Source organism: Marmota flaviventris, chromosome 3, assembly GCF_047511675.1.
Source record: "Marmota flaviventris isolate mMarFla1 chromosome 3, mMarFla1.hap1, whole genome shotgun sequence".
Classification (NCBI taxonomy): domain Eukaryota; kingdom Metazoa; phylum Chordata; class Mammalia; order Rodentia; family Sciuridae; genus Marmota; species Marmota flaviventris.
Window position 1 is genome coordinate 6,807,987 of NC_092500.1, and position 17,799 is coordinate 6,825,785.

At 41.1% G+C, this 17,799-nt stretch overlaps 1 protein-coding gene across 1 annotated transcript in view; it reads left to right on the plus strand.

The window, feature by feature from the left end:
• Window positions 1-17,799, plus strand: part of LOC139705065 (cytochrome P450 2D17-like) — a 76,948-nt gene that overhangs the window by 19,727 nt on the left and 39,422 nt on the right. The window lies entirely within an intron of this gene.

Sequence of the window (17,799 nt, forward strand, 5' to 3'; positions counted from 1 at the left end):
GGCTTCCCGCCACCTGACTGCCTTCTCCCGCTTCTGTACCTGGCTGGCTTGCATTGGCTGGACCCCCGAACATCCTTTTTGCAGTTTTCAGGCTTATATGGAGCGCCCTTGCAATTGTTCGGGGCTGATCAGGGGAACAGCTGTATGTTCCGGTCAGTCGCCACCGGGCTGCTTCAGTAGAGGCTTGATTGGATTATACGTGCGTGGTCTGGAAGTCAGTTGATGAAACCCCGGGACGAAGCTTCAACTATAACATCTGGGGGCTCGTCCAGGATCCATTTCTTCCCTACCCTCACGCCAAATTTGCCTCCAATGAGGGGCCTTTGGACCTTGGCCCCGGAGTAGAGGGGGGCCCCTGAGAGACGTTCCTCAGCCTCACTCCGAGGGTGACCCCAATCCGTCCTAGGATGCTCCGAGAAGCCTCCTTCCGGCCTGTCAGACCTGGTGACTGGACTCCTCTGGGGACAAGGTCAGATTGGGCCAGTCCTGAGATGTCATCGCTGTCTCCCTGGAGGCCTTCCTGTGGGGCCTCATCTGTTCTGTGCCCCCCTAGAGGTCCCCCTGTGTGACCTCACTGGTTCTGTGTCTGTCTTGCCGTGTGTTGTGTGTGGCCGTTTTGTTTTTATAACCTCTCTTCTTTCATCAGACTCCTCACTCCACAGACGTCATGGGACAAGGGCATTCTACAGAACTGGCCTCCCTGGGTCACATCTGGCTCTGGTTTGTGTCTTTGTCAGTGTCTTTGTTTTGTTTGTCCCCTTTGTGTTCTGTGTTGATTTCTACCTCAGTTTGTTTCTAGTGTTAAAAAAAGGGTTAAAAAGGTTTGATTGTGCTCACTACAACTTGCATTAAAATGTAAAGTGCTGCCAACAGGACTGAAAAACTGTCAGAAGTAAAAGCTAAAGGTGAAAAAAAGCCTTCTGGAGAGTGCCTTCATTTAGGAACTGGGCAGGTGGCCAGCAGGTAGATCCTGCCAGTTCCTCTGTAGAGGACAGAGTAAAACTAAAGTGCTTTATGAAATTATTATTCCTAAATTGTATAACAAAAAACATAATCTTGTCTAGGAATTTTGGCTTTTGTCTCTCAGTATGTACAAGCATGAATAACTCCCAACTATTAAAAATGGTGCAAAGATTTTTCAATGTCAGGCTAAAATTTGGTGGCCGCTATCCAAGAAACCAGAAACCCAGTTTAGAATGGGACCCCAACCTGGGGGACTCTCCCAAGAAGACCAACGAAGCTGCCTGTTTGGGGAGTTCCTTCGGGGAGGAGTAAGGCCCTGTCATTTGTCTTTGTTCCCTTAACTCTTCAGCTTTGATGAGCAGGACCACCTCAGGAAGAAGGTCAGGAAGGCTTTTAAAATTCTATATTTGTTAAATTCATAATTTTGATCTGACATTCATAGGTTAATATGTTTTTCTGATTACACTCTGCTTTGTCCTAAGGCCAATTTACAAGGGTTAACTCTCAATCTAATAGGTTTTTTTAAAAAAAATAACCAACAAGGCTTTTGTCTGTTTGCTTTGTGTGGGTGCACGGGTGTACTGTCCGTCCTCATGTACTGCCATGTCTACATACATTTGGTACCAAAAATTGACTTATGAGCTCATAAATTAAAATTTTTTAAAAATGGATCCAAATACCTTTGGTTAATATGATTTAAAAGGTTCAATTTAAATTGGGAAAATAAATAAAAGTACAAATACCTTTAAAGTTACTAATGCACAGTTTTGTTTCTAGGTTGTAGGTTGTGAAACAGTTGTTAATAAAATGTTAATGTCTGTAAAGTGTCTAATAGCTATTGTCTCTAGGATTCTTCTTCAACAGGAAAAAATTTACTAATGCTATTCAATACACTTGTCTGATACCTTGATTTTTTTTAATATTTGTTTTTTAGTTGTAGTTAGACACAATACCTTTATTTATTTATTTTTATGTGGTGCTGAGGATTGAACCCAGGGCCTTGCACTTTCTAGGCAAGCGCTCTACCACTGAGCCACAACCCCAGCCCAATACTTTGCTTTTAAAAAAAAATGTAAATTAGATCTGACATGTATAAAATTAATCATGGATGTGTTTGTTAGAGACATCTGATTGGTTTACAAAGTTAAATGCTAACTGTTAAATATGATATCAAGTACTCTTAACTCCTTAAAATCCATAAAGTATAATACTTAAACATTGTTAGCATTTTCATATATTGGTAAATTTAAAAATTTAAAATTACATATGTTGTCACAAAAACAAGGTTACTAAAAGTTAAAAGTCCCAACAGGTATAATTCAAGAGTATATAATTCAAGGTTTCAACTACATTTCAATTAAAGTTCTGTAAATAACAAAATATTTCATCTTATTAAAATGGATTAATTTATCTAATTCAGAAATTTATAAAGGTTATTTCAAGGTATAAACAGAATCAATGGATTAAAAATTATTAAAAGGTTCTAAATATAAAAATATATTTAATATAAAAAATGTTTCCAGGTTTAAAAAAGTCTTTATGGGGTTAAAGTATAATTATAATACACCTAAATAAACAATAAAAGGTCTAATTAAGTAATATAAATGTCTATAAACAAAGGAAAACTATTAAAAGGTTTATATATATCTAAGTTGGTTATACATGTAACACAAATAGTAAAAACTATTCAAGGTTGTTCCCTAAAGACACATATTAATGTATTGATATATTTATATGTTAAAATGACAAAAATTTCTAAAAATATTAATTACATTGTGTCTGTTTTATTCTCTAGAGCAACTAATCTTAGCGAAATTAAGGTTTGTACATCTATGGTTAAACAGCAACTGTTATTTTAAAATATTGTTCTACATTACAGAGTCCAGATTTTTCTTTAAAGGCTAAACTTTGTTAATATTAAAAAAATCAATGAAATTGTAGTACATTACTCTTTTTACATATAAATGTGTTCATATCTTTCAGGTATACAAGTCCCTAAGGTAAAAGATTTAAAGGAACATTTTATCAAGCTGGTGTTCTCCAAACTAAATATAATGTCTGTAATGGTAATTTTGTCTGTGATGGTAATTTTGTCTATAATGGTAATTTTAAACTTATAAGGATAACAGATTTTATTGGGGATTTATTTATATCATTTGATGTTTTGTAACCAATCCTTGTGTTATCTTTTACACTGGGATATATAAAATTTAAAAGATGAGAGCCTAATCTGTTTAAAGGTTAATATTATAAAACATTTTGCCACTTTTCCACACAAAAGGAAAGTTAAGAGCTCTCAGCCTTTCTTGATGCATGTTTTAAATGTATGTCATATTGTGTTAGCTAACATTCATACAGACTTAGGAAACAATATATATAAACTTTATAAAATGATATCTAAAAAAGGAGACAAAGGTCAGCTTCAGAATTAGCAAATTTTACCTAAGATTTGTGAAGAGCCCTGCCTTACCTGAGATAAAACTCTGCCTCCCACCTTACAACATGTCAGAATGACTTCAAAGTAGGCCAGACCTCGGTTGATTTAAAGTTCTATTCAAAGATTGATTTTATTGTAAAGATTACTATGATCTCAAATAGGAGATACAATGTATAACTCAACCAAGGTTCAATATTATATATAAGCTAAATATGTTTTTACTATTGTTAATTTCACTTTATATTTCCATTATAACTGATGCCTGTTTTACAGAGGTAATACTTTAAAAACACACAACCTAAATTAATTTGAGATATTAAGCCATCATCTGTAGACAGAAATTAAAAGGGATTGAATTAACTGTAAAGAGGCTGGGGTTATGGCTCAGCAGTAAAGTGCTTGCCTTGCATGTGTGAGGCACTGGGTTCGATCCTCAGCATCACATGAATAAATAAATAAAATAAAGATATTGTGTCATGTACAGTTTAAAACAAAAAATTATTAACATTAAAGTTAAAGCCCAGTACTCTTAGTTTAAGACTGACTTGCTGGATGTTTAAGGCCAAGGCTTAAAAATTAAAGTTAAAATAAAGAGGACAAGAAAACCAATATTTGCCTCTTGCCCTCTGAGTCAGCCTGAATCCAGGAAAAAGGGGAAGAGCTTTGCAACTCCAGGCCACATAACCTCCCGATAAGGCATATTGAGACCACTGGAGAACAGAAAGCCAATGAGTGTACATGCTGTAAAAGAGGAGTGTCATTGAAAAGGGGAGACATGCTTGATGCTTCCAAGGGAAGCCACATGGTCAGCAAGACCTTGACCCATCCAAACACAGATGTCACTAGCAGAGCTAAAATGCTACTCATGAGTTCCCCAAGAGTATCTCCCAAGGGAACTCAGCTGACTCTTAACAATAGATAGGAACAAGGTCAGTTGACCAGCTTGATCTTAAACACCTAGCAAAAACAGTTAAAACCAAAGTACAGCCATTCCTGGACATTTAAAAAAAAAAAAAGTTATTTTAATGTAACAGAAGATGTTTGCTTGTGTTAGCACCCCCCAAAATAAGTAAGACTGGAGATAACAAAAGAGAGATTCTTAGGCAAAAGTGCCTGATAACTATCTATAGAAACTGCCAAAACAAGAAGTTTTTATCAGTTTAAGGCCTAGAGATCGTCCTAACTTCCTACACAGGTAGACTTGATCAATGTTTGCTAGTATAATTATCTAGCCCTAAATAACAAAGAGATCCTTACTGAACACAGAGGTCATGCCAATAAAGATATTTTACAAGAATCAGATGACATTACCTAACATAACTAAATGTTGTGTCTACATTCCTGATAACTCTGACAAGGTTAAAGATCTATGTTCCCTAAAAAGGGCCTTATTAGGCTTTGTTAGGCCTTGTTATGGGGACAATTTCCCAGGCCTTCCACCTCCTGGTAAACAATTATGAATTTCTATCATTTTCATGATATTCATGGACAGGTTCCAGATGCTACAACTGCTATTTTGTATTAATCTTATTTCAATACTCATGTCTTTTTGTTTGGCTCATAGAAGGCCCAACCCCAGGTGAATTTACAACCTGTTCTTCCTGAACCAAATTATTGCCATAAACTCCTTGACCCACTCAATTTCTAAAAGGGGACTCCAAACTTCTAGCCCCACTGTACATCGCCCCCTCTCAGCTCAAAGCAGCAAGAATGGTCATCCTCCTTTTTCCTTACAGCAGTAGGAAGTCCCTAACAAACATTAGAGGGGAAATTATGGTAAGTATAGATGTTCACCAATGTCTAGCTCAGGAAGATGTGCCTGGGGAATTAATCCCAAGATCACCCGGGTGATCTCCAAGAGAGAGACACTTACTTGCTTCTACAACCCAACTTATAAGTGGGACAACTCCCCTTTTACCAAAAATTGTGCTTCCTGGGTCCACTTTGATCAACCACTAAGCCATACTTTCTTGTTCCTACTGAAGGAATTCAGTTTGCCTGCATGTCTGGACTAACTTCTTGCCTAAATCTCCCAACTGTCATTAACTCTGAACTATGTGTCACAACCCATCTTTTTCCTCAAACCTACTATTTTGATGGAGTAGAAGAAAGAAAACACCTGGACTTATTAGAAGGCCAGGGCCCACTGATTTACCAACACAGATGGGCTGCCTTCATTTTAGTTCCCCTCCTGGCTGGCTTGGGACTAGCTGGATCTACTGTTTTAGGAACTGCAGCTCTTATTCAGGCTCTGAAAATTTTAAGTCCCTTGGCTACCAAATAGACTTAGGAGAACTAGAAAGGTCAATTTCCAAACTAGAAGCTTCACTAGATTCTCTGGCAGAAATGGTCTTACAAAATAGACAGGGCCTAGATCTTCTCTTTTTAAAATAAGGAGGACTTTGTATGGCCCTAGGGGAAACTTGTTGTTTCTATACAAACCATTCTGGGATAATAAAAGACAGTTTGGCACTAGTGAGAAACAGGTTTTTTTTGTTTTGTTTAGGAAAAAAATACACGAGAAGTCTCAGGTAATTGGTTCCAAAACCTATTCTCATGGTCCCCTTGGTTGACTACCATCATCTCAGCCATAGCTTTGCCCTTAGTTCTTCTCCTGATTGCGATAACTATAGGACTCTGCCTCTTAAAAAACTCTCCAAAATCATATACACAAGAGTGTAGGTGAGGTCCGATTATGGTCTTGTGAGCCCTGGATGGTCCCTTAGAAAAAAGGGAAGAAACTAAGGCATAAGGATGTGCAAGATTGACATCAAACATACTAAAACCAGTGGGGAATGTGATAGTCAAGCCAAAGTGACTCCATTTTGTAAAACAACTGTGCCAAATAGAAAGATCATGACTGGGAAAGTCGTTGTTTTCCTTTTACTATAGAAACCCTTATGAACACGGAACTACCTAATGGGGCACTGTTTCTGTAACTAGGGTAATGGGGCTGTGTTTCTGTAACTGGGGTGACTGGGCTGTGATTGGTTACGCTTCCCGCCTGCCGCAGTCTGGCTGGGCACAATTAGGAGCCACTTGTCAAAAGAAACTAACTTTATTTTTAGAACCACACACGCCAAACAAAACAGCCTCTCAGGAAAAACCCTCAGAGCCTCAACTGCCACCACCGGCTTTCCACAAGCCTCTCTCTCCCACACAAGCTTCTCTCCACCTCCCACAATCCTCCTGCTCTTGAGGCCGATTGGCTGGGTCACGTGGGCGGAGCCAAAAAAGTCCCCCAATGAGCAGCTCCGTGGTCTGAAAGGGCAGGGAAACAGCCCAATGAGCATCACCGCAGAGGAGCCAATCAGCTAGATGTTGCTGGGGCCGCTGTGAGCCAATCATCAGCCGGCAGCTGGAAGTTTGCTGGCAGCTGGAAGTTTGCTGAGGCCCCTTCGGCTGTGGCTCTCAACATCTCCCCCTCTCTGTTTAAACAACAAGCATGTGGCTTAGGGACCGTGCCTGCCTTAGGTTGTCCAATAGTACATATGGTCCTTAGGTTGGTACCATTGCAATTGGATCTTACCCGTCACTGACTACCGGTCCAGTATACAGCCACACCTGTGGAGAGGTCTTTGTACCAGCGGGGGGGGGGGGGGTGAGGTTCTTTGCCTCACCTCTGTTTGCCCCCAAATTTTAGCTGGACGATCATGACAAGCAGAAGGGAGGAAGATACACCAAGCCAATTGACGGCTCCTTTTGGAAAAATTGTACCACCAATGACATCATCAGCAAAAATACCCCAACACTACCACAAGTCGCTGCACCAACAGATAGTTCACAATGCATACAGGTGAGCTCACAATGTGTCCAGGCAAGTTCTGCAAGCAGTTCAGTGATGGCTATTGTAGAAGCTGTAGATTGGTTTTATCTTTGACTTCACCAGCACTGGGATGAAGATAGGAATTCTGGCAATAATGGCTAAAGAAAAAATTATGTAACATTACAGAAGGCACTAAAAGAAAACAATTTTCTTAACAATTTACATTATCTTTAAGAGAATTATTAAATATAATGAAAAGGAAAGGTGAAAGTAAACAAACAGATCTGTTAACCTTCTTTTTTGTTTACATATTAAAACAATCCTCAACAGTTGTTTACCCAATTTAAATTAAACCATATAAATCACGTGAAAAAAAAATATTTGGATCCATTTTATCATGAGCGCTCATCATATATGATATATGGACATACATACATTCAAACATATAACACAAAACACAAGTGTGCACACATAATATAATACATACAACACATAACATTATAGTAAAGGCCTTATAACTTTTTACAGGTGAAATCTCCATTGCAATGTTTAAAAACTCTATAGTCAAAAAATAGAACTGATCAGCAAAACATTAACCTAGGTCTGTATGAGCTCAAAAAACAAAATAGAACTTCATGATATGGCAAAGGGCAATAATAAAATAGATATTGAAAAAAGCATCCTGGTTCTGTTGCAGATGTAAGAATAGCCAAACTGGAGTTTTGGATATCAGTTGTTATGGATTTGAGCCAAATCATCTTCTTTTTGGTCTGTAGAAATCGCTTTAGTTAATCTTTCTGGAATCCAAATTGGCTGCTGTTCTCCCTGTGGAAACACATAAACAGACCCCCGACTCCAGACAATCACTGGGTCAGGACCTTGGTTAATCTCTCTGGAATCCAAATCGGCTGCTGTTCTCCCTGTGGAAACACACAAACAGACCCTCGATTCCAGACAATTACTGGGTCAGGACCTTTCCATTGTCCTGTTAGAATATCCTTCCAAAGTACCTTGGGCTTATGCACATTTTTTGGACACATATGCCTTTCCGCAGCACTAAGTCCTGATGAATCCAAATTTAAAAAGTTTAGAATAAAAAGGGTTATTTTAAGTTTATCTTTGGGGAATATATACCCCTTCCCAATTCCTTCTTTTTGCTTTAATAAGTACATTTTAATAGTTTGATGAGGTCTTTCAACTATGCCTTGTCCCTGTGGATTGTATGGGATTCCTGTTATATGAGTAATGCCAAATGTTGAGCAAAATTGTTTAAAAGAGGTAGAAGAATAACCAGGGGCATTATCTGTTTTTAACTGTTTTGGAACACCCACAGTGGCAAAATTTTGTAAGCAATGAGCTATAACATCTTTAGTTTTTTCTCCGGCATGAAGGGAGCCCATCAAAAATCCAGAAGAAGTATCAACTGTAACATGCAAATATTTTAATTTTCCAAATTCTGGCAAGTGTGTGACGTCCATCTCCCAAATATGGTTAGGTATCAATCCTCTAGGATTGACTCCAAGATTAACTTGTGGTAAAAAGGTCACACAATTTTGACATTGTTTTATTATTTGTCTAGCTTGTTCCTTAGTTATTTTAAAGCGCTTTTATAAAGTATTAGCATTGACATGGAACTTTTTATGAAAATTTATAGCTTCTTCTAGTGTAGAGAAAATATATATGTCATGTGTAGTTTTATCTGCTAAATCATTGCCCAAACTAAGGGCTCCAGGCAATCCTGTATGTGCCCTGATATGTCCTATAAAGAATGGATCTTTTCTGTCCCAGATTAGACTTTGTATAGTGGAAAGCAAAGAGAAAACAGTAGAAGGGGAAATCCTGCCAGCATCTTCAAGAGATACTATAGCATTAACTACATACTGACTATCCGAAAATAAATTAAATACAGAATCTTTAAACATCACAAAAGCTTGTAAAACTGCATTAAGCTCTACCTTTTGAGCTGATTGTTTGGGTACTAAAAATGTAAAAGTTTGATCAGGGGTAACTACTGCTGCTGTACCATTATTTGACCCATCAGTGAATATATTTGGAGCATTCATGATAGGTGTTTTTCTTGTCATTTTTGGAAAAATTACAGGATGCAATGACCAAAAAGACAATAAAGGATTAGATGGTAAGTGGTTATCAAATGAAACATTAGATTTGCACATGATTATTGCCCAAGTATTTAACTCATTAGCTAACTCATCAATTTGATTCATAGTATATGGAGTAATAATTTTATTGGGAGAAATTCCAAACACTCCCTTTGCTGCTTTTATTCCTTTGAGTATTAATTGTCCTACAGCCTCAGGATACCTAGTAAGAATAGTGTTAGGAGAATAAGATAAATGTATCCATAATAATGGACCTTCTTGCCAAAATACTCCTGTAGGAATATTTTTTGTTGGTAGTACAATAAATAATAAAGACAAACTTATATCAATTCTATCCAAATGCATATTTTCCATATATGTTTCAGTGATTTTTAATGCCTTTCTTGCTTCAGGCGTTAACATTCGGGGTGAATTTGGATCTGATGGACCTTTTAGGATATCAAATAAAGGTCCCAACTCTCCTGTTGGTATACCTAAATAAGGCCTTATCCAATTTATGTCTCCTAATAACTTTTGAAAGTCATTAAGTGATTTGAGTTGATCTACTCGTATTTGAATTTTTGGTGGACGGACCATGGTTGAGGATAATAGAACTCCTAAATAATTAATTGGAAAATTTAATTGTACTTTATCTATTGCTATCTCTAGATTATAATTTTTTAATAAGTTTGTAAGTGTGGCATAACATTCTAGCAATGTGTTTTTATCTTTGTGTGCTAATAATACATCATCCATATAGTGAAATATTTGTAGTTCAGGATTTTGATTTCTAAGTGGCTGGATTGCTTTGTTAACATAAATTTGACACATAGTTGGGCTGTTAGCCATCCCTTGAGGGAGTACTTTCCATTCATATCTCTGATCAGGACCTTCATGATTCAGTGCAGGGATAGTAAATGCAAAACGTGGACTATCCTCAGGATGAATTGGAATTGAAAAAAAACAATCTTTAATATCTATAACTAAAACATACCAGGTTTTTGGCAAAGCAGACAATTGAGGAATCCCCGATTGAGCAGGTCCCATAATAACCATCTCATTATTAATGGCTCTTAAATCTTGCAATAATCTCCATTTACCAGATTTCTTTTTGATGACAAAAATGGGAGTATTATGGGGAGATACAGAAGGTTGTATATGTCCTTCCGCTAATTGTTGTTTGACCAGGTCATGGGCTGCTTGTATCTTTTCTTTAGTCAGGGGCCACTGAGGAACCCATACTGGTCTTTCTGATTTCCAAGTAATTTTTATTGTCTCAGTGGCCCTTTCTGAAAATCCAACCCATGTCTTTCTGTTCCTTGATCTATTTGTATTGGTGCTGCTATACCTTGTTCTTGTTTTTCTAATCTTTTTCCTTTCCTAAAACCTTGTCTAGTCATAATAGTGGGTGCATTTTGGTTGATGTTATTTGTTAATGTCAAACCTAATTGATCTAGGACATCTCGTCCCCATAAATTTACGGGAAGATGATCCAATACATATGGCTGTATAGTTCCTTCACATCCTTCAGGATCCTTCCAATCTAATACCATTGCACTTCTATGGGGATTAGTCGCCACTCCTAGGCCTCGAAGCGTTTGAGTGGCTTGTTGTAATGGCCAATGTTTTGGCCATTCTTGACGAGAGATGATGCTAAGGTCTGCACCTGTATCCAGTAGCCCATTAAATTCATGTCCTTGAATATTTAGTTTTAGCATGGGGCGAGAATCTAAATTTAAAGAAAGCATAGCCCAATCTACACCTGTGGAGCCTAATCCCTTGGAACCTCTTTCTACAGTACGACTGGAAAATTTATCATGTAGGCTGGGTATTATTAGTAACTGTGCTATTATATCTCCTGGTGAAATTACTGATATACCCTTTGGAGAACTGGCTATAATTTTTATTTCACCTTCATTATCGGGATCAATTACCCCAGGACTTATCATAAGTCCTTTTAGAGTAGAAGAGCTGCGTCCCAATAATAAGCCTACTGTTCCTTTGGGAAGAGGTCCTTTCACCCCTGTGGGAATGATTTGAACTCCCATCTCTGGAGTTAGTACTGCTCTGGCGGAGGCGCAGATGTCCAACCCTGCGCTCCCTCTGGTTTGTCTGATGAGGGATCTGATGGACAATGTGTCCTGGGCACTACCCTGATGGGGTTGCTGGGTTCCTCCAGTGCTCCGTATATTTGTGGTTTTGGGCCCCAGAGCATTGGGCCCCCCTGTCCATTTTTTGGCAATGGAGCCCGATGCCTTTCTCCACGATATCGTGGATAAACACCTGGTCCTTGTTTGTTTTTTGATAATGGAGTACCCTCTATGGTGGTTTGAGAACGGCATTCATTAGCCCAATGTCTCCCTCTACGGCATCGTGGGCAAATACCTGGTATTCTATTCCTTTGATACCTAGTTTTGTTAAACCCTCCTCCAATGGGGCAATTCCTTTTAAAATGTCCTGTTTGTTCACAATTGTAGCATGTTCTTGGCCTGGCATCTAAAGCCTGTTTTACTGCAGCTGCCACAATTTGCCCTTGTTCATTAATGTCTCTGGCATCTAAAGCCTGTTTTACTGCAGCTGCCACGACTTGCTCTTGTTCATTAATGTCTCTACATAATTTAATATATGTGTTTAAATCTTCATGTTTCCATGGTCTAATGATATCTCTGCACCAACGATTCGCTTGCTCATAAGCCAGGTGTTTTAGTAATGGCATTGCTTGTTCTGTATTCCCAAAAACTCTGGTAGCTGTTTGAATAAGCCTATCTACAAATTCAGCATAAGGTTCATTAGCTCCTTGTATTACTTTAGATAATTGACCTTGTAAACCTCCATGTCCTTGTAAAGTCTTCCATGCCTTAATTGCATCTACAGCAATTTGTGCATATACACCAGGATCATATGCAATTTGTTGCTGCTGATCCTCATAAGGTCCCTTTCCTAACAACATATCTAGATTTCTCTGAGGATAACCAGCTGCTGCATTTCGCCTAGCCGTCTCCTTGCAAAATTCCTCATTGGCAACCTTCCATAACAGGTATTGTCCTCCATTTAGCACAGCTTTACACATATTAGCCCAATCTGCTGGCGTCATGTTCAAGTTGTTAATGGATTCGACCATGCTTACAGTGAAGGGTGCTTGAGGACCATAGGTTGTTACAGCCTCTTTTAGCTGCTTCACTGTTTTGAAATTTAAAACTTGGTAAAATCGCTGCCCTCCTGCCTCAAATACAGGGCATGTTAATATTTGAGATCTTGTCTCAGGATCCCAACTATCAACTGCGGGGGTTGGGGACCTCCCAGCATATGGAGGTGGCCTTGTTAGTTGGACACTTACGTCCTCTGGTGATAGAAAGGTGTTAGTAGCAGTCTCCTGTAGAGGTGGTGCTGTTGGTTGGACACTTACACCCTCTGGTGATAGAAGGTGTTAGTAGCAGTCTCCTGTTGTAACTTTCCCCCTGATGGCTTTTTCTGTTTTACACTTTCTTTCTCTGTCTGACTAGCTTGAGAGGCCTTCTCTTTTACTTGAATCTTTTCCTCTGTCTGACTAACTTGAGAGACCTTCTCTTTTACTTGAATCATTATGTCTTCTCCTTCCTCTACCATTGTCTGAACTGAAGGCTTTGGACTAAGCAAACAAGATATGAACGTCCACAATGGCGATGTGCCAACTGGCAGAGTCCCTGGGCTTTTCTTTTCTATTCTTTTTAAATCTTCACCATGATGGTTCCATTGTGATATATTTAACAACTCCTCCTTAAAAAGCCATGGGCTACATTTTTGTATTGTATCAACGTATGCCCTGACTGTTCTTGATTTTACTGAGATGCCTCCTTCCTCTAACAATTTACTTAACACTCTTTCAGTTTGTTTTTTGCTAATTTCTGATCCCGTATTTCTACTATAATACAACCCAACAAGATGACGCCAAACAAAACCGAGACAGAATGAAATAAAAAGGGAACAACAAAAAGTCATTATAGCCTTTCTATCCTCCTGACATGTGCATCCGTCCTTTCTCCCTATCTGTTCCTCAGACGTAAATAGTTTTTCCTCAGATGTGAGCGGTTTTTCTTCCGTCTCACTCATCTCCAGGGACAGGCAACTTAAAACAAAAGTGAAGCAAAATAAAAGAGGAATCTTAAAATGGCTACCCATCCTCTCGCCCTGCCCTCAGGGGCGAGCAGTTTCACTTACCCTCAGTCGCTCCCAGTGCGGGCCACCAAATGCCGCAGTCTGGCTGGGCACAATCAGGAGCCACTTGTCAAAAGAAACTAACTTTATTTTTAGAACCACACACGCCAAACAAAACAGCCTCTCAGGAAAAACCCTCAGAGCCTCAACTGCCACCACCGGCTTTCCACAAGCCTCTCTCTCCCACACAAGCTTCTCTCCGCCTCCCACAATCCTCCTGCTCTTGAGGCCGATTGGCTGGGTCACGTGGGCGGAGCCAAAAAAGTCCCCCAATGAGCAGCTCCGTGGTCTGAAAGGGCAGGGAAACAGCCCAATGAGCATCACCGCAGAGGAGCCAATCAGCTAGATGTTGCTGGGGCCGCTGTAGGCCAATCATCAGCTGGCAGCTGGAAGTTTGCTGGCAGCTGGAAGTTTGCTGAGGCCCCTTCGGCTGTGGCTCTCAACACCGCCACCTGACTGCCCTCTCCCGCTTCTGTACCTGGCTGGCTTGCATTGGCTGGACTCCCGAACATCCTTTTTGCAGTTTTCAGGCTTATAAGGAGCACCCTTGTAATTGTTCGGGGCTGATCAGGGGAATAGCTTTATGTTCTGGTCAGTTGCAACTAGTGTGCTTCAGTAGAGGCTTGATTCAATTAAATGTGAGTGGTCTGGAAGTCAGTTTATGAAACCCCAGGACGATGCTTTAACTATAACACTACCATTGAGCTACAGCCCCAGCCCCGATATGCCATTCTTTTTATGGCTGAGTAATACTCCACTGTTTATCACATTTTCATTTGTCAAGAGCCATCCGTGGACTATATGTGGACCAAATCAGCATGGAAACCCACTGAATAGAAAATCTGCTATTTGGGAACTCCCAGTGGCAATCCCACTGGTCAGATCGCCCAGGTAAGTGTAAGTCCTACTCAGCTCTGCCAGGTCCCTCACAGCATGGGAGATGGGGTGACCTACTGCAGCCACACAGCCCCTCTGAGAAAGGTGTAGCCTGCCAAGATGCCAGTCAACCTGTTGACTGCAAGGCCTCATGAAGCAGGACTCCACCCCAAAACCTCATCCCTGCCTTTGATGTGCCCCTTAAGTAAAACCACAGAACCATTTTCTAATTGTTCAGCTCCAGCTCCTGTGCGGGCTGGACCTAGCAATGCTCTGCATTTAAAACTATTTTTCTGACTTTGTCTTTTATTTCTTTACTAATTATTCCAGACTCTATTTTCTCAGGTAGCATATACCCTCTTGGGCAGGAAAATGTACCCTGGCAAGTCACTGACAGCCTCACGGTAACTCATTGTCTACCCACCGACAGCCATCTAGGTTGATCCTGTACTGTGGATGTGCAGTAATAAACCCGAGCAGGCAGGAATCTCTGCAACATGCTGATGGGCCACACTGGAGGCCTACTTTTAGTTTTCTGAGGACCCACCACACTGTTCTCCATAATGGCTCTACTGACTTAGGTTGCCACCAATAGTGTGAGAGACTTCCCCTTTCTCCACATCCTTGCCAGTATTTCTTTTCTGTTTTGGATACCAGACATTTTGATGGGTTGAGATCATAAGTCACTTTGGTATTGATTTCCTTCAAAGCCATAGTTTTTGAGCATTTTTCCATAAATTAATGAACCATTTGGATTTTTTAGGGCTATCATATCATTTGCCCATTTTTTAAAAAAATATTTATTTTTTAGTTGTATATGGACACAATACCTTTATTTTATTTATTTTTATGTGGTGCTGAGGCTCAAACCCAGTGCCTTGTGAGTGCTCTACCACAGAATGGTAGAGTGCTCTACCACTGAGCCACACCCCAGCCATCATTCACCCATTTTAAATCAGATTTTTCATTCCTATTCTGGATATCAATCCTTTGTCGGATGAGTAGGTTGTAAGGTTTTTTTTTTCTTTCTCATTTTGTAGGTTGCGTCTTCCCTCTGTTGATGGCTTCCTTGGATGTGCAGAAGCTTCTCAGTTTGATACAATCCCGTTGTTATATTCTCACCTTCTGATCTCTAGGTGCCAATGCATGTCCCCCTGGGCCCACAGAGCAAACAGGTGACAGCCACAGCAGGATACAGGAGCCCTGGCCACTGCCTCCTGTTCTACCTGCACCTCTGGCCATCTGGGCCAGGTACAGGAGGCGGGCACGCAGGCCACTGCAGGCAAAGCATGGGGCCAACCAGCTGGAGTGCCCAGGGGCCACCATCCACTGCAGATGGTGCAGCCAGACCAGGCTTGGTGCTGCCACACTTGTGGCCAGGCCCCATCCTGCAAACCCCACAATGAGCACTGCAGGGCCTCCTCTCAGAGTCTCGCACAGGCCCGCCAAATTTGAGGTTCCATGAGGGCCCAAGGGGTGTTAGAAAAATACTCACACACTTGGAGATTTTGAAGATAAAGCTGGGGTCAGGTGGAGAAGCAGATCTAGAGTTAAGCCAGCAAGCTTTATTTATGTATGTCTCCTTAGGTTAAAGACTATGCAAGCATAATTCTTTGTACGCCAGAAAGTTACAGAACTAGAGACATCTATGCAGCTGTTCCACAGTTGAGTGTGCAATGTCAGGAGCTTTGCGGAGCGCTCAAGGGGCCCATTGTTTAAAGTTACTGTTAAGCAGACAGGCCGGGGCAGAGGTGCTGGTGATGCTGTGATTGTCTAGGAGGACAGTTACTCTGTCCCCAGGAGCTGTGTACCTGGGGTCAAGGCCAAAGCTGATAAGACTCCTCCACAGAGCCTACTCATGCAGGGCGTTGCCAGAGGAACTAGGCATCCTGTGTTCCCAACATCAGGCTCACCACAGTCATGAGGTCACCAGAGACCCAAATCTCAGTCACTGCTCTCCCATTCTCTGTCACCACTTTCCACATCTTTCCCTTTTTATTTTTTAAATGAAGACCTGCGGCCACAGCTAGCAGGGCAGAGCCGAGTCCTGCCTGGCTGTGATGAAGATTCCGGAAAACTTCCACCTGAGCAGAGTGCTGAGGCACTTGTGGTCCCCCTGGAGCTCACTCGTACGCCCAGAGGCCTCAGGGACTTGTAGTCTGCCCAAGTGACATTGATATCATAGCAAGTTGACCCCCTCATAGGCTGGGTTAGGAAATGTTTTCTACTCCTCAATTTTTCAGAAATTTTGAAAAGGGGCATCTCAGAACAAAGTGGCAATGACAAGACTGGTTTATTGAACATCAGAATAAATAACAGAAGAGAGATGAAGGAAATACACCACGGAGTGGCAGCAGAGAAACCCCATGGAAACGGAACCACTTGAAAAACGTCAACCAAATTGACGGACCATTTACCACAGGAGTAAGGAGAAAAAAGAAGACTCAGACCCGAAGGCGGGGACATTACTTATGGCTCCACAGAAATAGAGGATTGTGGGGAGCCATTCTCACACGTGACTGGGCAACTCCCGGACTGGGTGTGAGGCGCTCTGGCTAAACTGTGTCGGAGCTTTCCCGGCCCTCTCCTGGTGCGAGAGCCTGTCCGTGTGGGGGTGTGACTGACCACTGACCCTGGGGCCAATCACTGACCCTGACCTTGGAGTGCTGCCCCCCTCAACCTTCATTGGATGGAATTCTCCCCTGAATTTCTTGTTCCCCAATAAAAGGCCCCTCCCTGGCGTGCTCCCTCTCTCTCTCTCCTGCTAGCCCTGAGTAATCCCTGCTACCCTACCGGGTGGTTCGAGGTGGGAACCAGAGGGAGAGCCGTCTCCGACCTGGTCATATAAAAAGGTAACTGAGTCTGTGTGTTTATTTGGATCTCACTAGCTAACTTTATGCCAAGAACCTCTTTAATGAAACCAGTGCGCTGGTCGCATGGTGGAAAAGGATGGAAGGAATTACGGGACAGAGCCTCGTGCCTGCAGCTGCCCACACCATGTGAAATGGACACTCCCAGAGACACACGGGCTACCAAGAGTAGAGCAGGAAGAACAAAAGCTGAGCAGGTTCTTAACTGCGAGAAGATTGAGTCAGCAATTGAAAATCTACCAATGAAGAACAGCTCAGGACTGTGCGGCTCCACTGGTGACCCTGCCCACTGTTTAGAGAACTGATGCAGAGGTGGGGCGTGCCTCGCACGTGGGAGGCACTGGGTTCCATCCTCGGCACCACGTACAAATAAATAAATAAAGGGATTGTGCACACCTACAATGAAAATAGTGAACAAACAAAACTTATATAAATCCTTTTGAAAATTTCTGAAAAATTGAGGAGTAGGAAACATTTCCTAACCCAGCCTATGGGGGGGTCAACTTCTATGATACCAATGTCACTCAAAAATGCTACAAGGAAAGAAAACTGCAGATCACTATCCCTTAGGAATATTGATTCAGAGAGCTTCAA